The sequence below is a fragment of the Thunnus albacares genome, chromosome 12 (assembly GCF_914725855.1).
Source record: "Thunnus albacares chromosome 12, fThuAlb1.1, whole genome shotgun sequence".
Classification (NCBI taxonomy): domain Eukaryota; kingdom Metazoa; phylum Chordata; class Actinopteri; order Scombriformes; family Scombridae; genus Thunnus; species Thunnus albacares.
In genome coordinates this window covers 9,626,879-9,653,054 of record NC_058117.1, presented here as the reverse complement: position 1 = coordinate 9,653,054, position 26,176 = coordinate 9,626,879, and the positions used below count along the sequence as shown (strand labels likewise).

Here is a 26,176-nt window from a genome sequence, read left to right as displayed (position 1 = left end):
CTAAACTAACCAACTGCTGGTTGTAGCTTCATATTTAGTGTGTGAATCTTTCTCATCTAACTGTGCAAGAAAACAAATGAGTGTACTTCCCAAAATGTCAAACATTTCCTTTTCCCCTGAAAATTTTTCTTTTGTTTTAACAAAGCTAGAAGCTAGAAGCTTCTAGAGCTTTCAACCATATCACATGGTCATCAGTGGATGGAGCTGAGTTGTCATGGATATGGATCAGTTGACAGGTGAGCTCAGTATTTGTTACGAATCAGAATATTTCAAGGTCAAGGTCAAGAACAAACTATATTTCTAAACTTATGAGCAAACATAGATGAGAAATATTGAAAGTGTTTTGCGTATCATATCAACTAGTGAGTTTGTAAGTCAACAGATCTATCACCATAACAACTGAGCAAAAACCACCTGCTGACGAAAACAATCTGATATGGTTGAAAGCTCCAAAAAAGCTGGTTAGTGGACTTTGATTTGGGACCATTTTGTCAAGCTATGAACTTTCAGAACGAACTTTCATGCTATATTTTTTCTGTTTTGTTACATCTTTGCATCTTTTTTGTATTGCAGTGTTTTTCTTTGCCAAATTGGTAAATGTGATTTTGAATATGCCTGTGTTTTATTTATTTGCAGCTTTTTTACAAAATCAATGCATGTGTTGTCAAAGTGTTGAAAATGTCTTCATTTGCTTGGTTTTTGTCTATTGCAAAGTGCAATAGAGTGCTATGTTGCAGTGTGCTGAACTCTCTCAGACTTTGTTTACGATGCCGTAGCAAGTACATCTTAACACGAAACCTGACACAGACATACTGTAACATAATATAAGCTCAACATTTTTTCTATTTTTTCTACTTTAAAGGGAAAAGGCTTTCGATCAGATATTATGTTGTGCTTCACAGAGCACTAAGGATTATCATGTCAAAAGTTTCCTACAGTTGGAGGTGCTCAAATATAAGGGCTCAGATGTTCCCTCAATCAACTGGGAAAGGGATCATATGTCTGTGCCAAATCATGCTGTAGTTTGTTTGTGTAGCAGGTGGACTGTGTGCAAACAATAAAACCCAACCCAATCCAATTTGATTTTCTCTATGTTGTGCGGGATAGATAAGCTATAATCAAATGGCATGGTGACAGGGAAATCATGCCTTGGGAAATCACGTACAGAAGGCTTTTCTGCTGATAGACGTTCTTACAAATGTCCTCTGCAGGGTAAACAACTTTCTGGTGTTTATACTCGAAGGATCTAAACGATGTATTCACAAGCATAAAAATGCATTTTAAAAAAAGATAATTTTGACCCAAAATGACTCAATTGGTGTCTTCCTTCAACAAGACAAAATGAAAAGACTAATTATCTCCGTGCAGATGGCCACCTAAAATTAAGTCCCGCCTGATAATAAAAATGAACAACTATTGAGAGGAATTCAAATCCCTCTATCTTCAGCACACAATTTCTCCCATTCTATAAAAATCACAGTATAAAGCCACAATGAAACAGGAAAATCTGCATGTACAAAATTAGCCCCGGGCTTATCATAATTTGCCCAGATTCAGACTCAAACATCTGAGCCTAAGAGCTGAATGCAGGTCTGAAGGCGCTGAGAGAGAGAGAGAGAGACTGAGCTGAGTGCACCTGAACCTTAACCTGTCTCTATTTACAGACCTTTGTTCAGTCAATAATTCTCAGAGGCACAGATGAGTAGATGCCACTCACTACTTCGTATTGTAAGTTTTCATATCCCTGGTGGGACTAATGATACTTTGTTAGTTTCTGCTCTGTTATCCACACTCCCTCTATATAAAACATCCTCATTATTGCCAACCGGCTCTCATAGGCAGAACACCTGAGCTGTAATTCTTATCCTTGTTAACACCTGCACGCTGGAGCTGGTCTCCATTATAGGTTGATCATGTTTTCTTCAGCGGCATGCTGATTTTAAATGATGCTAACACAGCTGGAATGATATGATGCTGACAAACTGCTTTAGACTTTATTTGTGTCTTTCTGTATCAAATCAGTGGGACTGAAAACATCCATTTCTCTTCTTTCACTACTGTAGCTGGTTAGTCAAACTGCTGGCACGCCACATGTTGAATATATTACACAACATCAGAGCCGCACCAGGATACTATATAACAAAGATCATTATGTGCGGTGAGATTATTTTTTCATATATGATCAAACAGTCTAAAATGAAAGATAAAGGCAATAACACACTAACTTTCTGGTAACGTGCAAAAATCAATTTACATAATTATCCGGTACATATAGGATGTCTATAAAATACTTATACCTATACTAAATACCCATACAGAGACAAATAAGTGCAAAGGAAGAAGACAAGATGTTAGGTGATAAGTAAGAAACAACTTTTAAGAGGGACATAGAAATACAAGTATTTTTTTTAAATTATGGGTCCCTCTTTAATAATTACAGGGTACAGTTATATTGTAACAAGACAGAAAAATGCAGAAAACATTTTAAAAAATATTTTCTTTGGAAATTACATTGTTAACCCTTTTTAAATTTGTATAAATATACATATATATGCTCTAAATATAGAGTATGTTTTATTACAAGCTGATGCTGGGTGGAAGGTTGTACCTTGATCAGAATCAATTAATAAAAAACTCAATGTACTCACATACAATGTACCAAAAGATACACATACAGGAGACTTACAGCAAGAACAGCAGGCTAACAGAGATAAGCAGACATAAACATATAGCTAGTATGTTCAGGCAAGTATGTGGAAAAAGGAAAAACAAATAAATATGTATATAGATATAAAATAAATAAAATAAAAAATATGCATACAGTACAATATATGCACAAACAACAATGGACAACAACATACATACAATGTCTACATACAGGTCTAATTGTCACTGTTAACAATGTATACAGTAATGCAAATAGTATGTGTAAAGTAATAAGTTAATTTAGGTGCTTACAATAGCTTTAGTAAAATGTCTAGCTTTAATAAATATGAATTATCATAAATAATATGTAACATTATTTATATAATATATTCAGTATCATAAATACATTTTTAGTGCTTAATAAATGAAACTATAAAATGATGTATGTTAAATGTAGTTTTGGGATCCAACAGCTTTTATATCCTTTATAAATGTCATCAAATCATAATAATTAAGAAGCGCAACATATTTACTCTCACTCACAAACAATCTTCATTGAGGTTTTGTGTACAGCATATATTGTTAAGAAAAGTGTAGGGAGCTATTATATAAATTCAACAAATTATATATAATTGTTTTTTGCCATGTCATTAAGTGTTAATTTTTTACACATGCATGAGTAATTCCAGCTGAGATAATGCCTGATACTTTTTAGTAACATAAGTTTATACATATATATCAGGACGAAGCACTGAAAATGTTGAATATAACCTCTTTATTATATCTTATAGGTCTGATGTATGCAGGAGCCATGCTGTAAAATAAAGCATTCCCCAACATATCTATCCAATCTCTGCCTCCTGCTGCTGCACTTTCCATTAACGCAAAAAGTGCATTTACTTTCCTCTGTGCCTGGTTTGTGTTTTTCTTTCACATTTCATAATTACACCACTCTCTGGTGACTTCTAAGCAATGATTAGTTGTGCCTCATGTCAGCACGCTTTGACATTAAAGTTGAAAAGCTAATGTGGCACATAGGATATTTATACGTAATTGTCCACTTACTTAAATGTGTTATTTTATGTGTATGCACTTTATCTTGCATGTTTGCAGACAACCCCCATTCAATTTCAAGCATCTCTATTTTGAGTATAAAATGCACGAGATCACCTGCAGGTATATAAGCTGTGAGCTTGCGCTGCATTCTTCAGTTGGCAGTTAACACCTGACCCAGTAAAGCCACTGAGGACCAGCCGACTCACTATTGTGTTTTCCATTTATTCTTTCAGGTGGGTAAATGTTACATAAGCATTCATACAGTTTGTCAGTAATGCAGGCTTTCTACTATGCATTGTTGTATATGTAGCTTGTTGGCGGCATTTGCACTCGCTTGGTATCCTACTGGGAGTTGGTACTAGCTTGCCATTTACAATGAGAGGTTGTTGTTAAATTACACCTATCAGAACATGTTGAACTGACTCCACTCATACATATGTATATGTAGGATTTAATGTTAGAGTGTTTTACAGTTTATATTTTTCCAGTGCTTGAAGTTGAAAAAAAGTAGTGGCACTACTCCCCTTATTCACATGTTGGTGTGTGTATCGGTCAGTATCATCAAATCATCCAATTACATTATGAATTTCTACAGTGAATAAAAGATACAAGGAGATATTGCTGATGTTCACAACATAAAATTATTTAATCAAGGGGACAACCATTTCAATTATTAGAGTAAAAAATAACTATTTACCCTAGCTTTAGTGTGTGGTGCAATGAGGTCATCAGGCTGGGATGCCCTTAGTTCTTTGTATTCCCGACAAAATCCCTGGATACTTTCGTTTCTCCTTACTTTTAGTGTGTCACACAAACGAAGCACCTCTGCATCACCAAGCTCTGCGTCCAGTTGGCCCTCAGGCTATCTACACTAGCTTTGGTGTGTGGTGCAATGAAGTCATCAGGCCTGCAATGGAGAACTCCGCTGGGGGGCGATGAAAACAAGGTGACTCCACATCTATCAGAGGAAGCATGTGGTAGTCTCTTACTATCAAGCTGGTACTGCGTGTTCCCTGTGGACACACACAACAGAGACAGACCCAGATAGAAGGAGTTAGACAGAAAGAAAATTAGAGAGTAGTTGGCCATGCAGCTGGCAATGAATATCAAGAGATATACTGTTGTGTTAGATTAATGTAATTGGCTATTCTAAAGAAACAGTAGACAATTAGGTTGTATTATCTGATTGAATATTTGACATTTTTGGGAGGACAAACAACACTGTTATTCATAATAAATATTAATAAATAATTCTCATACTTACAGAAATGGCACCAGTATGTTCTGGGCTTAAACTGAATTGTCAGGTTCTTTGATTGCTGTTTCATCAGCATCTGTCCGTGCCTTTGCCAGGCAGCGGCTGAAAGAGACAGCGGTACAAAATGAGTTAACTATGTGGTGATGAATTCATTGAGGATATCACATTAAATGGTAAATTAATTCAGTATCACTTGTCACCTATTGGAATAATGAAACACATCAGCAAAGTTGACAAGTTGCCAAAGACATAAGAGGTAAACAAAAACATTAGCCAAAACAGCAATATTAATTCTTACTCTGAAAAAGATGATTCTGCATACAATAAATATTATAAGACAGTAGTGATGATACCCATGCGAAATAAGATGTTAGCCTACTTAAAGGACCAGTGTGTAAGATTTATCTAGCGGTGAGGTTGCAGATTGCAACTAACTGAGTACCCCCTATGGTGGCTGCGAAATTTGCGAAAAATGTGAAAAAGGTGAAAAACATAAAAAATGCGAAGGGCTTTATAGAGCCAGTGTGTGGCACTAACGTTAGCTTGATGCTCCCGGCCTGCATTTAGTACTGGTTAGATAGGACTTGACTTTCGAAGCTCTGTTGTATCTTCGTCTGACTCTGCTTGTGTTCTCTTTGTTCCCCTTTTGAAGCCAGGACAACATTATTGTAAGGTTAATGTAACGTTACCAGCCAAAAGAGAAAAGGTGAGCGTCACATACTGACCCCTGGGTTATGCAGTTTATTTAGGGCCATTATGAATCACCCAGTGAACCTGATATGGAGAGGGCAGAAAAGATTACCAGCAGCTACCAGTGCCGGTGCGCAAGAAAAAGTCACAGTACACCAAAGAGTAAAACTTAGAAGTGTATCCTGCATACTGGTGAGTACTGGCCCACTTGCAGTGCTCGTATTTTCTTTGTTTTTATTCACTTTCTCCTGACAGGTGCCAAGGCCACCAGGCAGCTCACAGGTTGTAATAAGTCATATGTAACCAAAGATGATAAATGTTAGCGATTATATCATTAATGTAGGGGATAATGATAAGAATTGTAGATAATAGAATGATATAGAATGAGCACTTTCTATACCCTTATATACAATTCATCATTTTTAATTGCCTACTTTTATATAACAGCCTATTTTAAGTTTATTGTGATTCTGTTGGCCCATACGTTTTAAATGGAAATACCTAGTGAATGCATGGCTATTACTGTATTTTGAAATATTGAGATTTTGATATAATACTGTGATTTTGATATTATGTTGTTATTGTTTTACATTGTCAATTTGTATTGTTCAACTAAGTTCATTTGGCAGTTAACACCTGAACCAGTAAAGCCACTGAGGACCAGCTGGCTCACTATTGTGTTTTCCATTTATTCTTTCAGAATGAATAATTTCTAGAATATGTCACCTCATGAGTCAGTTTGCACACTGTGTGTAACACTAACACCTACAAAAACAAGAAAATTCAACAAACAGAAGGCCACCTGCATGTTTCATGTACTCTGAGCTTGTTCTGCCATATTTTGTACCCTGCACTGACAGCATGGCAGGAAAGGTGAAAGCATTGAGCTCATGGAGACTGTGCAACTGACAGATTGGGTTAAGGTTGCTCCTCTACATGAACTCTGAACATCCGGGCGGACATCATGGCCAACCCACACGGTACAATAAAAAAAAATTAAATATGGCTGTTTGGCCACAGATTTAACTCTCATCACTGACGTCAGTCTCTATTTGACAGTGTCTCCAGATGGCAGCAGACAAGGGGACACGGCCATGACCGCATCTTTCTCTGTAGTCCCCGCTGCGAGGGAGATGGCAGTACGGTTGCTGTCTGCCGTGACAGATTGCTGGAGAAGAAGTCTGTCTAAATAAAGTACAAATATCTGTAATGAACCCTATCTTGTGTTTGGGATGCGGAGAATGTTGTGCTTCTGTTCTTACATGTAAAATGAAATGTTATAAGTTTTCTGATCACTGCAGTGAATGTGAATATGCAGCTGCAGGTCAGAAAGATCACAGATGCTTGAGGGACATTTACTTCATATATGGTACAAAATCAATGCACCTCAAGGATGCATCCTTCTCTGTGTAAATGATGCTTTCAGGAGGCCTGAGATGAAATTGCATCTCCTGATATATAATTCCAATTTTTTTTCACTTTATGAATTGATGAATTTGATGCATTGGTGATCATTTCCCAGTTGTTTTAAGACTTTCCCCACCGCTGTCATTATTACAGTGAACTCAGCCAGGGAGCCACGCAACTCCACATCTAAAAAGAAAAGCTTTTTGAAGAAATTACAGGGTAAAAAGTGTGCTTGAAGGCACAGCAACCACTCAGCCAAGCAAGTGTCTGTTTTAAAGGACAGTCTCTATACATTCAGGAAACAAGTCCTTGAGGGCTTCAGTGCTCCTTTGGCATTGAAATTGTTTCTCTTTTTTTCACAAAGTTTTTTTTGTTTGTTTTGCATTCACTTTGCAAAAAAACCATGAGTTTCTTTTGATTGGAAATAACTGCTCTGAGTAGTAATAGCACACTAAAATGTTAAAAAAGGTATGATTTTGACTATATCTGAAAGGTGGAGCATGTAAAAAAAACATAAAAGCTTATAGAAAACTCTACTGCATCTAATCCATGTGATTATAATAGACAGAAAAGGCTCTGGAACAGTGATGAGAGAGCCTCTGTTATAATGGAGAGGGAGCCATCTGGTGAAACATGGTCTGGAAAGCGCACAAGCAATCAAGACCTTGTTCTCAGCTGCTTTGGCAGACCAGACTTCGAGAGTTTACATGGACGCTGATCAGTCCACCAGCCTGAAGGTGAGCATTACACAAGACATGGAGTGACAAGACGGAAGCTGACACAGAAAACAGATGCCGACACACGCCAAGACACGCAGCGGGAGAAGATCAATTGTGTCTCCTTGGCTTTCATCAGAGTTTGTCAGAAGAGAAAATGTGTCTGTGCTTTCTCACAGCCCCCAGAGATTTATTTGTAAATGTCACACTTGTCAAATCGTCAGCAACTGTGTCTCCCGTGGATGCCTCATTTTCCCTGGAACAGAAAAAAAACAGCAGATGCAAATTACAAAGTAACCCGCTGATATTTATTTTATTTTATTTTTGGGTGATTTTTTGGTCAACTGCAGGGAAAAAAAAACAACATAAAATTGGAATCTCCTCTGCAGTTTTTCTTGTAAAATAAGACTTCAACCCTGCACCACACAGATACACATAATTTACACACATGCACACGCACACACAGATGTACACAGATGTTACAAGAGCCTATAGTATATGCTACACATCGACAGACAGGCTGTATTCAGTCACTTCTCAACCACATCTTGGTTTGTCTCATTAAAAATGTTTGCCTGGATGACACCGTTCTGTCTGTAACCAACTGTGACCATATCAGCTGTCCTGCAAATCTGGGGGTAAAAAAATCTGTGTCATTCAGTTGTTTTCTCTTGTTATAGCAGTATTGCAGATATCAAGTAAAATATTCTCAAATTATGTACCAGAATACAAGAAAAAAAAAATCAGATTTCCTAAATTTTAAAATCAGCCTCTTTATTCAGCCAAAAGGACAAATTTAAGCTGCAACATGTTTCTCAATCATAATCACCCCCATACTTTCAAAGTGATGAATGGAAGCTTAAGACATGAGACATTAAACTTCTGCCAAAAGAGCAGCGAGCGAGAGTTCTGTCTAGAGGAAACGCAGCTAATTTATAAATACATACAACGTGTAAGAAAAGTTGGATTAGTTTTTAAATAGTCTAAATAATTCAGTTATAATTATTGAGTCCATTGAATCAAAAACATCAAAAATAGAGGTTGTTTGAGATTTGGAATGTGTAATAATTTGAATATGCTTAGTATTTAGGTAATTACTTAATAATCAGATAATACATTTTTTTATTTTTTAAGTTACTGTTGTAACGGGTATAGGATGGACCCAATAGCAGCACAAATGACACTGGTATAAACTTAGTAGTCTTTATTTCACACGATGTCAAGGCAATATAAGCATGGTCGGAGAAACACAGTTCTAAGGAGTATGACTCCACCGGAAATTGAACCCCGATCTTCCACTCCCACAGCAGACAAAGACCAGGGAACAGGCAGGCAGAACTCAGAGTCAGGGACAGAAGGCTGGTGGGTTTACCGGGGCAGAGACGAGGAGCGATGGTCGAAGACAAGCTGATCAGAAACCAGGAAGGCAGTCCAGTGAAGAAAGCAAGATGACTGAGCATAGTGGCGTAGACAATCTGACAAGAAGGGAGTGGGCCGAGGCAGCTTATATACAGGCTTGATTGCAGATGATGAGCAGGTGGGAGCGGCAGGTGAAGGTGGTTGAACTAATGAGGGGTGTGGCAGAGCAGAGAGTGAGACTGAATGATTGGATAATTCCCACAGCAACAGGTGAGGGGGAGAGCAGACTCTGACAACTGTAGCATAATCAGGCCCATCCAATGTCCAGATTAGAGACCGCTGTACAGTTGTTGCATGATTTGATTATATTTGGTAAATAAGAGCTTTTGGCATCAAGACACAATAATAATTTTGGCAGGCAAGGTGCACAAAGTAGATTTCAGAGGACGGAAAATAAAAATCAATCATGTGAACATAGCAGACCTTAAAGCAACAGCATTTTATAAACAATTACAGAAATAAAGTTGACTTGCATTAACTCATGCATTTGCATTAACACTACAACTCCCTGACTGTCTGGAGCAGTATTCTTTTGATCAGATCAGATCACTTTGGTGTGAACAGGGTCTGTGTGCAGCAGGGAGCCAGACATCCAGACTGATTCATCATGCAAAGGTGCTGAGGTTTAGCCTTCATCCTTGCTTTTGACAGACGACACTTTTAATAGGCCCATAACTCGCCTGCGCTGGTGCAGGCAGAACAACTGTATAAATCATAAATCAAAACAGTTCATTGTGGCTGTGACATAACTGTTTTATGCAAGCGGCAACATCCGCGGCTGAAATATAAAGCCAACACCAAAGTGCCAAAAACTGGAGTTCCTCATATAGTCATTTGAGGCTGGCTCCAAAAGCGAGTCAATCCCCATAGACCCCCACGTTAAAATGCCCGACTTTACAGCAGAAATAAACATGTTTACAGCCTGGTGCAAAAAGCAGTTTTGGTCTCTATAGTTAATTTCCCCGTTCATGACAACTGTATGGGGGGTACATTTTTATATTACTCACCAGTTTAAATCTTATTAAGGCTTAAAGTTTTGCATAATTTAGGGTGTGGCATCAGAAGCAAGTCGCTACCACGGCGACAACATTGCTTAGGTAATGTAACCATGGCGTAACCCCAGATTCACAGAGTATAGGCGTAGGCATCGCTATTTCAGTGTGTAATATTTTGGTTGTCTAAAAGTCTTGTTCAGCATTTGGTTGTACTAAAAGACCCTCTAAGGAGTCAGATGTTCAGTTTTTTCCAGTAGGTACATTTTTTTAAATGGTTTTAACGTCTGTTTTTGCTAGCAAAAATTAGCATCAGCATTATCATAGTTAACCATAGACTGTAAATACAACATGCTAACCAAGCTAGCAGCTAACATTAGAGCCAGCTCCACCCTCTTGTCCAAATATCCAAGATGGCAACGGTCAAAAGGCAAACTCGAGGCTTCAAAACGGGAGCCCACAAACCAATGAGTCATGGTGGCTACGTCTATTATATTTTACAGTCAATGTTTACAGTCTATGTAACAAAGATGACTCTGACAGAGAGAATGTTACTGCTGCAATCCATCATATAATGCTTGTATAATTACTTGCATGCCAGTTCAGCTGGTTTAAATCACCTTTGCTTGTGAATTCTGCAGTCACAGAAGGTGACCCACTGGAGGGTCTTTGCTCATTTTGCCCATCTGTCCAACACACAAAAGATGCTGCAAGTTTAATATCCTAGATAAAAATGGCTTTGTAAAACTGCTGTGAGTGGACCAGTGGGGATGTTAAAACTCTTTTAATTCTTTTCCATGTGTCATTTGTGTGATCTCAACCCGTGCAACTGAGATTGTAAAGAAACTGTGGTAAGTTTTACAACTTTGCTTCTTCCCCAGAGTTTTTGTGCTTTCTCGTCTCGCAGGTTTCTATGGATCATGGTCGAGGACCGCCTGGTTATGGATTGTGGGCTTCCATGGACCGTGGCTGCGGACCCCTTGCTGCCATGGTCCTGCTTGATGCCCATGTCTGCAATTATTATTAGTTACATTTCTATCATTATTATTATTATTATTGTTATTATTGTTGTGTTTCTCTGTGTGTCTCTCTCTCCCCTCTCCCTCTCCTTCTTTCTCTCTCAACCCAACCCATCAAGGCAGATGGCCGCCCACCTAGAGCCTGGTTCTGCTCGAGGTTTCTTCCCATTAAAGGGGAGTTTTTCCTCGCCGCTGTAACCAACTGCTTACTCATGGGGGAATATCGGTTCTCTGTAAAATAAAGAGTACGGTCTAGACTTGCTCTTTGTGAAAAGTGTCCTGAGATAAGTTCTGTTGTGATTTGGCACTATATAAATGAAATTGACTTGACTTGACATTATTACATAATAATTAGTTTTAATCACAGCAGTTGACCTCATGGAGCTTTCTATTTAAATGTGCGAACAGGGTGAGCTACTGTATATTTTACTAATCCTGACACACTTACATTTGCCTCGCTTAACCTTGTTTTACTAACTGAAACTAATTAAAATGTAACATCATATTCCATGTAACAGATTTCACTGCATGAGCAGCTGATGGATATCAGTGTCAAACTGTTAAATTAACACAATGAGTAATGACAGTTTTGCCCTTCAACTTCCCAGTATCATTTGTCATTTACGAGTGGCTTTACCTGCCACCATGTCAACACGACTGCATGCTGTAACGCTGTGGAGTGTCATTGAGAATGCATGACATGAGACCTTGTTTTTGTTTTTTGGGGGTTTTTTTGTCCATGTCCATCCATCACACCTCCTTCAGCATCGGTTCTGTACCTCCTACAAAGACTCCTTGTGGCTTGCAGAAAGCAACTGACCTTCACCTCACTTGACCGTGACCGCCGTCAAGTGATAAATTGTGAAAATGAAGATCCTAACACACACTTCCCATCACTTTTCACATGTTTTCATGTCAGTTGGATTCCAGTTTCCAATCTGTGTTTGGCATAAAATGGCAACATGAGGCAATTGATGAAAGAAAGGCTTATGTGGGCAGTGGCCTACTTGAACGTTAGTTTGTGACTGATAGCTGCATCCATCACTTCAGTGTCATTATTCAAAAGACATCAAGTAACTATTGGGGAAAGTGGGTCAAAAGAAGGAGAAGTTGGTGAGTGGCACTGGACCCATTTGACATATGGGAGGGTTGTATCAGAGCATTTGAAGTTTAGTTTTGGCTCTCCTCCCTGTGACAAATCACAGCAGCACTGGAGTTAATGTTCACGGTAAAGTCAGCACAGTAACTAAATTAACATTATATGGGCGAACCCACGAGCAGAGACGGCAAAGGTAGAATTTACCTCAGGGTCCAGAAAGTTAACACATAATCCTGCATTGCAGGAATACTTGATGAGGATATGTTTATATGTATGAGGGTTGCTGCCACTTTTTATATCCCCATGAAATGGTGTAGCAGATGGTAATAAAATTCACACGCCTACATGTTAATGTTTTGTATATTGGTGTGTTTGTGTGTGTGTGTGTGTGTGTGTGTGTGTGTCCATGCATGTGTGAGAAAATACAACTTTGTTATGAGGATGAGTCTTGTCTAGTTACCACTATTTTCTTTAAAAATATAGTAATAACCTGAAAAATGGTTTTATATTTCATGAACTTTTTGCGGCTAATTTTAAATTATACCACCGTTGGTTGAAGTACCAAAATATAATACAAACATCTAAGATATGCAAACTAACTCTGGAGCTAATGACTACATTTACGTGCACACAATAAACCATGTTACTGGGAGAAATCAGGTTAAGGCAAAAAATCAGAAAATGCATTTATATGCACTGCAATAACCTGTTTACCATAAAACTTCCTGACACAGTACCACATTTTAGAACCAAGAATGGCATATTTTTTAGTGAATTAGGGAAATATATAGATAGATAGATAGATAGATAGATAGATAGATAGATAGATAGATAGATAGATAGATAGATAGATAGCCTGAAAATTTTTGGTCAGAGCATTTGGACTGACAGCGTAGTGGGAGGACAGTCTCTGTACTGAGAGCATACACACTTTTTTTTTCTTTGCAAATGTGCTCAAATTTTACAGCTGTTCAATTGTGGGAACTTAGTCTTGTTTATTTCAGTTTCACTTACAGTTTTAATTAGACTAAGACTTTAGATGTAATCATTTTGAATCCACAATGATTATTTTTTTTCATCCCTCTGCACTGCTGTCAAAGCATTATTTTCTCTGTTGGAAGTCTAAGTCTTAGTACCTTGATGGAAAAGAAACCAGATGAGTAATTTTAAAGGAATAGTTCAACATTTTACACTTATTCATATCAGACTACCAGCACTTCTGAAGCTCACTAATTAACACGTTATAGCTCATCTCATTTTTCTAATGTGTATAAAATCAAAGTGTAAAAGCAGCATGTGTGGTGTTTTTTCCCTTTGGACAGAGCCATGCTAGCTGTTTTCACCTGTTTCCAATCTTCAAGCTAAGCTAACCAGCTGCTGGCTGTAGTTTCATATTTACTGTACAAACATGAGAGAGGTATTGATCTTCTCATCTAATTCTCAGGTAGAAAGTAAATAAGCGTATTTCCCAAAATGTAAAAAAATATTAATTTAGAATTACCTATCTGGTTTCTTTTATAAGTAATCAGACTACCGCAAAAAACTGAAAATAATCAGCATACCTCTAAATCTAAACTTCACTTTATTAATATCCACAGGGGAATTTGCATTTGACCCATCCTAAATATTAAGTAACAGTGGGTAGCTGCACTGCAGCACCCAAGGCCTTGCTCAAGGGCTATGGCAGAGTGTTCCCAATACCGTAGGTTGTTTTATGGTCAGTCAGAGCTGGCGGTCTCTCCTGGAAGGCATTTGTAGTGTTGCACATGGCTGACAATAGCTGTGTCATGAAAGAAAGAGGAGAGCTAGCGAGAGAAGTTCAAACCCTGACTCCTTTCTCACCTACACACAGCTGGTCAATAACGGGGTTAAGTGGGAGTGAATGTCGGCTTGTCAGTGTCGGAAATTTACGGAAACGGCCCTACACAGCCCCTCCACCACCCTCCCCCAATACACCGTCAGAAAGGTGTGTGGGGAGGGGGTGTGAGGGGAAGCTATTTGGCAATCCAACAGGCATGTCTGAGGGAGTATACCTGCCCCCTTAAACATGGATGTCTCTTGGATCATGCAAACTCCAGACAGAAAGAATGTCATGACCACTGTGCAGCCTCAAGGTCTGCCTTGATGTCCGTGTCGCTGAAAGTAGGCAACTTTCAAAGTTAGTTAGTGTCAAAAGTTCCAGAAAAAGAAATAAGAAGAGGACAGAGGACATAAAGCAGTTAAAAAAGAAAGCCACACAAAAAGTAAGGAGCAGAAAAGAAATGTGGAGAGAGAGATTTCTTTATTCAGTTAGTTCTTTATTCAGAAATATTTCTCTATTTGGTTGTATTTAGAAGTATAATAACTTTGTGGGGAAAACGGGAAAGGAAAAGAGTGGATGGAAATGGCCCTAAAGTGAGGCAAGAAAGCCTCTAAAAATACTGTGAATGTACAATTGTAGCACACAGTGTAGCGTGTGTGTATGCACACACGCGCGTGTGCGCTCACAATCATAGTAGAATAGAATAAATCTTTTGAAATGACAGTCTGGTACTGCAAACGTCTCCAAATGAATAATTGAATTTATTGGGTCAGTTTAAACTTCTCTTGGGCCGGATTGAAGCAGACTTTGGTTTGGGCAATTTGGCCTGAGCTAGCAACTTGGAGGATAAGAAAGACATAAAATAAAGTGTGAGTGAGTCCACATTTCTCTGCACAGATCACAGATTTGTCATGGTTTGAGGCAGTGGTTCACATCGTTTTGTTTCTTGGCCCGGTCAGATGAACTCTCATGAAGTATTTCTTCTGTAAGTGCATTTAAATCCACCTGTTTTATATACATTTTCAATTTACATATTAAAAAAATTGGAGTGGGAAACGTGAGTGGAAAAAAGTCAAAATATTGAAAAAAGCTTTTACACAAATGAAAATTGGTGTACTGAAGCAAAAAATGAAAATGTGCAATGGGAACACACCCTGCTATTAAATCATGACATGTATGAAGCATGTGACTTACATGTCACACAAGCTTCTATTACACTGAAGAGAAATGCCAGCAGAAAACACCAGATCTGTGTGGACTGATGAGGAGACTGTAAGGTTCCTCAAATTAGTACATAAATATATATAACAAACATATATGCCATACTTCCATCTTGTTTTCCACACAGTTTTCTATTGTTGAGGTTTGTCTGGAACTCTTTTAATTACATTATCTGACTGTGTCTTCTTCTTCTCCAATGGTTTAATGGCACCAGACTGGAGAATAAGTGCTACCAAATGTTTGTCTTGATGATCCCAGCTCCTAATATCCAAATACTGTAGCAGTAGGACATAGAAACACACATTCATTTGCATTTTGAAAATTATCTGGAAATTCTATAAAAATTTGTGTTTGGTGAAGTTTGTATGTGCCCTACTGCCAGTTATAGCAACAGATGCTGGACATTTCAACCATTTATCCATTATTTTTAGCTAACTATTTAACTGTTTATTCATTGCTTCTATCTATTTCAACCATGTATGCATGTATTTTCATGCACTCTCAGTCTTTTCAGCAAAGGTAACAGCAACAGATCATAATGAAAGTAATTCATCATGAATACTGTACACTTAAGACTGTCCTCAGTTTTGCTTTTTTTCTTTTCTTGTTTTTGTAATAAGGACTATAAGTATGATGTATACAAAAATGTGGTTCTTAAGCTGGTTCAAGGGAAAGACCTCATCCTTGCTGATGAGTTCTTTGGGTGTCTACATGCTTTTCAACACACACACAAAAAAAGTAATAAGTGGGAACACATTGCTATAGTCGGGTTGACATCCAACACTGGGCTCCTTTAATCTGAAGGACAGTCTTGTATGGAAAAAGCACAAGTGTTTAAGATGCAGAAATATGTCAAGTCTGTTCACTGCTTGAGTAGAGACTGTATATCCTATGAACTGTGTTTATATGCAACTATTTTGTATTATCAAAATACATTCTAGTCCCAGTGCAGTGAACTATTTAATGACTGGATGTGCCTAAACTTCTTTCAGATAAATACAGAAAAAACTCAAATAGTTTTTGATGCAAAGACTCAGCATGTATCTCGACTGCCCATCTTGGAAAACCAAGATTCAAGTCAGGACTCTTGCTGTTATCGTGGATTCAATTTTTAATAACTCCATCAAATCAATAACAAAGTCTGCTTAGTATTATCTGAAAAAAAATAGCAGAAATCTGAGGATACACCTCCTGCCCTGACTCTGAAAAAAATCAATTTCCAGCTGGTTGGACAATTGTAGCAGTGTTTTTTCAGTCAACTTCAGCTCAGGAAGCTGCAGCCATGGTCCACAAACTGAAGACAATTGAACATCACACCAATTTTCTGATCTCTGCACTGCTTTGAGTGTGTCACCAAATAGATTTTAAAATATGACTACTTTTCTATAAATCACTTAATGTTTATAGGACCAAACACATCTGTCTCCTACCATATGAACCTTCTCTAATAATATTCTGCTACTGCTCCCATTGTTCAAATAATAAATGGAGAAGCAGCACTTAGTCACAATGCTCCACAAAGCTGGAATAAACTTCCAGGGTGACTTGACTGAGTTATAGGTACTCATCCACTTTATACTTACATCCCCTCTATTTTTTTCAATCTCAGTCTATATATTTTTAATATGCTTTAAAATTGGTTCAGTTTAGTTTTATGTAAAGCACTATGCATTGCCTTTGTGTATGAAATGTGTCTTGCCTAAGACAAGACTTAAACTTGGGATGCCGGTGTTGAATTGAAAATTTAAAGGACCAAACCAGTGTTTTTACATGTTTTAGCCTATTTGCTATAAATCATGTCTCACACTGTTACATCACTGCTAACCATTTTCCAATTACAATTTGTAACTATGTTTTTCTCAATTTACATGCAGCTATTTTTATCCGAGTTATGTTTTCATTGTGTGGTTGGAAATTTTCTATATTTTTCTTATTGTCAACAAATTTCATGTGCAGAGCCAAACCAACAATGAACTGATCCTACTTAGAAGTATTGTGTGTGTATCCAGAGCTTGATATATTTCATTCCTCTGTGCTATATACCTGTTTTGTTGTCCAAAAGCTATTAAAAACACATCAGTGAGTCACACCATTGCACTGGGTGACATGTTCCTTCACCATGAAGAGTTTGATCACAGTAGTTTGTTTAGAAATGGCTCCAAAGACTAGCAGCAATGAAGTTTTCAGTCTATGAAGAGTAGATCTGTGTGAGCAGTTCATTCTATTCAGTCTAATCGGGTCAGATTGGGTCTCCTTTTACTGCTGTGGTCTTGGGTCTGTATGTCAAGATGTCCAATACCCAAATGGACCCAAATGGACCCGAGTGTGCACGGTATCAACTCTGATCATGTTGTATGGGGAAAAAATGGTGTGTTTTGAGGTGAGAGGGGGATGTGAACTGTGAAGAGAAGAGAAGATAATCAAGGAACAAGGAAAAGGAAAAGGAGAACAAGGAGGTAAAACCAACTGGAACTGTTTGCTCCTGTTTTATGCAAATAGTCGACAAAGATGAGAAAAAGGTTCTGACAAGGGAACTGAAGCCGAACTTATTTTAGGACAGTCATCAGTCATCAGTCATCCACAAGATTTATGCTGTTAAATGAATTCTGGAATTTGATTCACAGATCTTACATTTATTATTCATTTATATTAAATAAAATAAAGAGTAAATAGGTTAGAACATTGTCTTTTGTCTGTCTATCACCCAGTTGGCTACAGAAGGTTTTACTGTTGGTACAGAAGGTGGAATAGGATTTTTATTTATTATATTATATGTTAGAGATCTGTGTTTGAAGCATATAAACAAATTATTTTTGTTTTTATGACTTTACATTCATTCTGAGGGCATTATTATTAGAATATTGCTGCTCTTTATCGCTGTAGCTGCTTGTTAATGGTTCAAATTGATAGTGCATCAGGCTGCTGCCGTTGTTTGTGTTCTCTCTCTGCACATTTTGGATACATCTGTTATGTTCGGGTCTATTCAGGACAGGTTTGGCTGTGTTCAGGTCCCCCTTCGATTGGGTTTCTCTTTTTTGAAAATCCATGCATGTTGGGTGCAGGTAGGTTTTCCAAGTGTCCATTTCAGGTCGGGTCCAACATTTTGGACCCATGAAGACCTCTACGAGAGACTGAAAACGTGTTTGCTGTTTTTACTCTTTGGAGCCATTTCTAAACAAACTACTGGTGGTTCACTGATGTATTTCTAATAGTTTTTGGACAACAATGGAGTTCTACAGCACAGAGGAATACAATATATCAGATCTGGATATACACAATAAGTATCAGTTCATTGTTAGTTTGGCTCTGCACATGAGATTTGTTGATAGTAAGAAAAATATAGAAAATCACCAGCCTTATCCTTTAATTTGGCCTGAAGGTTGTCTTTCAGTTAGTGTCAAGCATTCTCACACATGATGTTCTGCCTTGTCAACGACAGACACAGTGGGAAGTCAAACTTACAACCAGGTAATAATCTCAGAAAAGAATATCAGCTGCCACATGCATTTGTTCTTTACTGAGACAGGCGTTTGACCATCTTTTAAAAAATACTTGTTGCTCAGTACAGCTCCACCAAAGATGACTTAAAACTCCAAAACCTCCACACCCTCATGTCAAATATTCTGTATTCGAAGTCTCCCTCCAATCAGAAATGTGTTTGCTTATTGTTACTTCATTCAGCAACTTACAGTAACTGTGCAGAATCTGACACTAGAAGGCTGTTTTCAAATGAATCTGCTGAAGGGGTAAAGTTTCTTTGAGATCACCTTAAATCTGAGTTTAACACATAAATGTATGAGCAGGATTTTGTGACATCACAAGTAGTCTGGAAGCCAATCATGGTTCAACATGCAACTTACAAATGTGATATGTAAAGTTAAAGCCTCCAGTGCACATACACTGAGAATGGATTAACAGTGAAGGAGGAGACTTCACTGTCCAGCAGTTAATAAATATAGTTTTTATACTGTATATCTTCAAACATGTCTGAAGGGAGGATCTTTAACATTTGTAGAATACAGAGGAACAAGCAGCCTGCCTACAGCAGTTGAGAGATATTTACTGACCATCAACAGCTAATGTTAGCTATGCCCTGGTGACTGAGCACTCCTTGCAGTGAAAATTGAGGGTTCACACACCCTCCAACGCTTAACAAAACCATTAGCAAGACAGCTAGGAAGACAAAATGTAAATAAGAAAACTTAAGAGTTGTTGGGAGGCACATTTCTTGTCATTTACCGCCTCCCCACACAGTCAGCCCCAGCATTAACACGTAATGACCAGTGTCTTTATTGAAAGCAGAGACTAAAGTGATATCAATCATCCATCAAACTCCTGGTAAGTAAGCAAACAATTCCCAAACTGTCCAGAGAGAGCTGGACACTAATCCAATTGAATGAATTTGAATGAATTTCAAATTGTGATCACTAATACTTACAGTTACTATAAAAGGTAATCACATTACTGTAACACTATACTATGCATTACTGGCCAACACTGATGACAAATATGTGAATGGTAGTCTGCTATATCAGTCTGATATGTGCAGCAGCTACCAGCAACATGCAACATTTAGATTCAATAGGAGCTTTCAAGTGAGAGCTGGCATTACATCCAAGATACTCAAAGCAACACCAGACACATCAGGTATCCACATGAAGTGCACATACACAATTCAATACTGTATGTTGACTCATTGCTTTAGCGGCGCAGCAGCAGTGTATTTTAAGGCTGCACTAAAGCTAACAGTGACCCTGCATCTCAAAAGCTTTGAAACAGTTGTTGATTCAAACTTTTCAATTTTAGTGTCAATGACTTTGTGACCTCTAAGAAATCACTCAGAGCTTTCTAGCTCATTCTGTCTGTCAGATAAGAAAAATACCTTCTGACAAACTCAAAGCCACTGACCAAACCAGTGACACAGAGGTACTTTACATTTCCAAAGCACTTCAACCATTTACTGCATAATAATCATTCCAGGTTATTGCACACTCAGAGCTATAAAGTCATCATGAGATCTCAGTACTGAACATATGGTGCTATGAACTATAGTGTTGCCAAGCCACTGAGGCTATAAAATCACAATACATTAATTAATGATGAAACTTTGACATCAATCACATTAAAAGTGTGCTTTTCCCTTCCCACAGAACACAAGTCACATAAAAGGCTGACTTCTGCAGTCATTATAATTGTACGGTAGCTGCATTTATGATCTGTTTACGCATAACAAATGCAAATTGCAAGACTCAAACATAATTGTATGCTTTGGCATTCTTTATTGTAATAGTCACTTCTGGGCAAAATGCACTTTGTAACCCCCCACACTCGATGAGACTATAAAGTGCATTATGAAAAAAAAATGTGGTGAATTACAGTACATGAAGGGTTGTAATAAGCCAAGTCAGTTTAATTTGTAAAAATGACACAAAAAATTGTTTGACATTGATCTGAGGAGAGGATTCTGCATTATTTTCTTGGTCTTTGTTATAGCTGAGATCCTTTGTCTCCTCTTTTGCTACACATGGTTTATAATCACTGCCATCGGGTTGTTATCTCTGCCTTTGTTGCTAGCAGTGAGCCAGAACAGAGATGGGGATTTTCTTTTAGTTTAAATGAATTATTTGCAGCTATTTATTTCTTATCCCTGCAGGCTATTGTTTCATAATGAATTGCAAAGGACAGTCTAGGTGTCTGTTTGCTCAGCAAATAAACATTCATAAAAGACACAAAAAAGACAAGATTTTTGAAAAGAGCTTTTTGGCCTTCAGGCAACCAAGCTGTAACCATTTTACAATGAGTATTCATCTCATCAAGTATGCCATTGTACTAAGCATTGGAAACACGTAATTAATGTATATTTGACATTTGTTGCTGTTTAATTAGTTGACATGCCAATGGAGGATAAAATATATTTCTTTTAAAGGGGCAAAGACGTTTCCATTTTTGAAAAACTATTTTTCAGAATCATGGACCATAAGCCTTGTTTTGTGAATCAAAATTACTGTAAGTAGGATCGTTTGTATGCAAGAAAGCAGACAAATCTGAACCTAGTGGAATCAACAGGGACAGAGAGACAAGATTATCTGAAACAACTCTTTGTTTGTGTTCTGATAACTGCCTGCTGCAGGCACCCACGGTCACAAAATGTAAAGTATCAGACCTGAGTGCAACAGCCTTGCTTGAAGTGACGACTGGTGAAAGGATTTGTTTGCCACCCACCATAAACTCTGAACCGTGATGCAGTTGTATGTAACTGTCAAACCTTAAGTGTTTATCAAACTGATACAATCATGATTCAAAAGACAAAAGGACCCAATCAGGGAAATTAAAGACCAAGGTCACATTCATTCACCAGAATTCATTCACAGGAATATTAAAGAGACACCATTGTAATGTGAACCATTACCTCCGAGTCAGTGGCTGCTCTCAAATCTGTTGCTTCCAGGTATCTTTTGGCCAGTGGATTAAATAATCAACAAGGTGAGATCTTGCAAGATATGAAGCCCTAATGATTACAGCTATGATCAATACTGCGATATGAGACGCAGATTTCTGACACAACAAAGCTGATGCCATCAATAGAGCGGGAGACAAAAAAAAAAAAAAAACATTCCTCCTCTGACATACATTCTTCTTTATTTTCTCACAGTTTTACGCTCCACCACTTTTGACATTGATTGCGAGTATTCCGCGGCTATAAGAAATATTTTGATGGTTTTCTTTGTAATCTGCAGACAAAATGCAAGTGTGAGCCTGTGCGCATCTGCATGTGTATGTGTGTATTTAGAGGGTTGTAATTGTGTGCGTGGAGCATTTGTCTGTGTACACACAAAACATTTCTTTAATTTAGCTTAGTGAAGCATGGGGACTCACGCCTTGCATCGGTGTTCATTTCATACTCCCATTTGTATTGCACATTTGGAATGCAGATGAGCTTCTCTGCTGGTATTTTAGCACTAGCTGTTTGGCTTTGTCCTAATGAGGTATCAGTTAATGGCTTTCTATTATAACAGATACAGAGCTTAAAGGCAACACACAGAAATATGTTTACAAAGACCAGCAGGATAACCTTAATGAGCTTGGACTGGAGATTTCCCACTTTAGATATGTAGATATAAATCTTGTCATTAGGTGTGATAACTCCTGTGATAAGTGGACCCATGTTTAGATTTCCTTCAAGGCAGTGTTGCTCTAAACTGCTGCTTCACGGATAAGTAGTTACACATAAAAATCAGTGCTGAGCTTCTGAGTGTCACATCCCTCTGAACTAATATTTGTTCTAACAGCCCAGCAGGAATTTCACTCTATTTTGAGGCACTGCGAATGAAGCTGCACCCACCTACTCCCCATGACACACACACACGCGCATATCGTAGGTGAACACAATCTCACACATGTGCACGCTCCTCTCAGATGTCCCCACTCCAGAGCTCCCGGGGATCCAGTTGAGAGGGATCGATGATAGTATCTGCACCTCCTGACCTGCGCTCCGAGTTTTTGCCACCTCTCCTCCAGCCTCCAACAGCCAAGGGGCAAAAAACGCCATGAAATGAGACACTCGCTCTGATAAATGCCTGCGGATTTATGCACTCCATGCCACGAAAGGTCCTTGAAACGTACTTACATTTACAAGAGTGCCATCTTAAGCAAAAGATTGAAAAAAAGGTGGAGATTTACCTTAAAGTGCTGCTGCTCTTTACCAGGTTTCAAATGTGTGGGATGTTCAGTGTCACATCAGTGCTGCTGAAAAGAACTCTGTCAAAGTGAAGTTCATTTTATTGCACAGGAACAAAGTTACAAGAAAAACAATTAAACAGTGCCAAAAAAACACACATGGAGGGAAAATATAATGAAACTTGTGCAGGTGATATTAAAATCCCACAGGGCTCATGAAAGCACCTCACTTCAAAACAAAGAACCAAAAAGAGAAAAAAAGGATTTCCTATTTATATGCTCACTTAAATTCTGCATTTGAATATTAAGTTTGTTCATCTTCATGATTAAAGCTTTAAATTGAATTAAATTAGAATCCTTTTGATCAGAGTTACCGTTAACATCATCACAGCCGTCACACGCTATTGTACTAAATAAAAATAAGTAAAAAGTCTGCCTCCATGTGAAATTTTGCATTTAATCTCTCGAAAACAGCAAGCGCTTACTACCAATTCAATTGAGATTGCAATATTAGGCTCAAGAGGAGAAATACCACTAATGTGTCATTCTATGTTTTCAAATGAGACTCTTAATCCCTGGTGATAGGTGATGATGGCTTCTCATTTCATTTCCACAAGTGCCACATCGACAGTCTCACACCTGCAGCATCATTGCCTCCCCAGACAATGACTGATCTGTATGCTGGTCACTGTTACAGTGAATAAACATCAGCAGTAATAACTGACAAATAGTCAAAGAGACCTTAGTTTAGGCTGACATTAACCCTGTAAGCTTTCATTTCAAAGCATAAGTAAATCAAAATACTGTGTGGCTACACTCTTTTAGAGTAAATATATGAATGTTAGTGTATGACCTTGAGAAAATCAGTAATCTGAGGTCAATTGGTAACCAAACAGATGGAAAAGAAGATGTTAAACTCTTTTCTTGATAAAACCTGAACTTCAAATTCAACATCACTTAATGCTGATGTGTCACCAGCTGCTTCAAACACACTCATCCAAGTGAAACAGAATGCAGACAGGTATGTAGACTCTCACGTCTCTTCAGAATTTGTATTTGTGTGCTGAAGTACGTCAAATGCTTTCCAACAGTCTATTAAAATTCAGAGGCTACAGTCATCAGCCCAGCTGATGTACCGTAGATCCCGACTCTGCTCCTCGCACTCATGATTCATTAACCCAAACAGAGAGTGCAGATCAGATGCCTGAGGTACAGATAGTTGTCTAATACAAAATTCCGTCTCCTACAAAATGCGTTTATATCCTAATGACTACTACTTTGTGTCTATAGGTAATTACACATGTGGGCGGACAAAAATGATATGTGGAGTTCCCGAAGGCTCCATTCTGGGGCCTCTTCTAGTCATCATCCACACGCTCCCACTAGCTCAGGTTATGGAAAACAATAAAATATGTTACCATAATCACGCAGACGACACACAAATTTACATAACCATATCACCATGGGACTATGGTCCAATACAAGCAAGTAAGTGCATTTAATGCTGGGATCAGACTACACAAATTCAGCTCGATTTTGACATGATTTTGTCATCCCCAACAAATTTCCAGTGTTATGAATGTCGGGAACGACAAACGGACATGTAGTGTGACATAATCTAAGAACAGTCGTGGGGCGTCCCAGATGCCACACGACACCCTGACGAAAAGTCTAGCATGTCAGAATTTGTTATGTTTTCCTGCCTAGTTTTACAAATCCTACGACATGTTCCTTGATGTTGACCAATAGGATGACAGAGTGCTCTCTGGCACATGTTTTCTTGATTTCAGTTAACGGTGACTGATGACTGACAGCAGGTGTTCCTGCCTGAATCAGTCTATGGAGGAGGTGAAAATGAGCCGCTGCTCTCCCCGCTGTCTGAGATACTAAATGCAGCTCAGGTCGGCTGGACAGCTGCTGGACAGCTTTGACTTTCTGTGTCGGTGTTTACATATGTACGCCAGAGGCCACTTCAGTTATAGTGATCATGAAAACACCTAAAATTAAAACATATCTTTGTATCTTCATTTACCAGAGTATACAATTTCCAAAACCCAATCATTTTTTCCCTCCACAAGACCTTCTGTTTACATACAGTGAACCTGATAGCTTTATGCAATGTTCTTGACATATTGACACATTCGTTATCTCAAGTTCTCTTTGAAGGGTAAAGGATCTTTCTGACACCCAGGAACAGGTCCACAATCGTTTTTTCTTTGTTTCTTTCTTTTAGAACACTTGACCACCAGCATCACACATAGCACTTCTGTAGCCATGACTGACAATTTCTTGACCCTCCTCCCTGACAACCTGTGAGATAGTGTTGTCAGTCTAAGACACCAAGGCATGGCAAGGATTTATGGCACTATGATTACCTAATCTGACATGGTGACCATCGTGAAAGACAAAAATATTGTGTAGTCTGATCCCGGCATAACAAATCAACGACTGGATGTGCCAGAATTTTCTCCAATTTAACAAAGACAAAACTGAAGTAATTGTTTTTGGACCCAAGGAGGAACGATTAAAAGTCAGCACTCTGCTTCAATCGGTAATGTTAAAAACCACAAACCAAGCCAGAAATCTGAGTGTACCTGTAGTCATGGACTCAGATCTGAATCTCAACAGCCACATTAAGACAATTACAAAGTCAGCCTATTATCACCTTAAGAATATATCAAGGATTAAAGGATTTATGTCTCAACAGGATTTAGAAAAACTTGTCCATGTGTTTATCTTGAGTAGTCTCGACTACTGTAATGGTGTCTTTACAGGTCTCCCAAAAAAATCAATCAGACAGCTGCAGTCTTCACTAAGACCAAGAAAGTGGATCATATCACTCCAGTTCTCAGATCTTTACATTGGCTTCCTGTCTGTCAAAGAATTTAATAAATATTACTGTTGGTTTATAAAGCACTGAATGGTTTGGGGCCAAAATAAATTTCTGCTCTTCTGCTACAATATGAACCATACAGACCTCTCAGATCATCTGAGACTGGTCTGCTTTCTGTCCCTGAAGTCAAAACTAAACATGGAGAAGCAGTGCTCTGTTTTTATGCTCCACATATCTGGAACAAACTTCCAGAAAACTGCAGGTCTGCTGCAACTCTCGGTTCTTTTAAATCAAGACTGAAGACTTTTCTGTTTGCCGCTGCCTTTGATTAAATCAAATTTG

The 26,176-nt window shown here is 38.3% G+C and overlaps 1 long non-coding RNA gene across 1 annotated transcript; it reads left to right on the top strand.

Moving 5' to 3' along the window:
• Positions 1 to 5,585: 5,585 nt before the first annotated feature.
• Positions 5,586 to 6,833, top strand: LOC122993178. The gene is made up of 3 exons (XR_006406355.1): positions 5,586 to 5,842; positions 6,511 to 6,630; positions 6,710 to 6,833. It is a non-coding gene; the product is annotated as an uncharacterized LOC122993178 (long non-coding RNA).
• Positions 6,834 to 26,176: the final 19,343 nt, after the last annotated feature.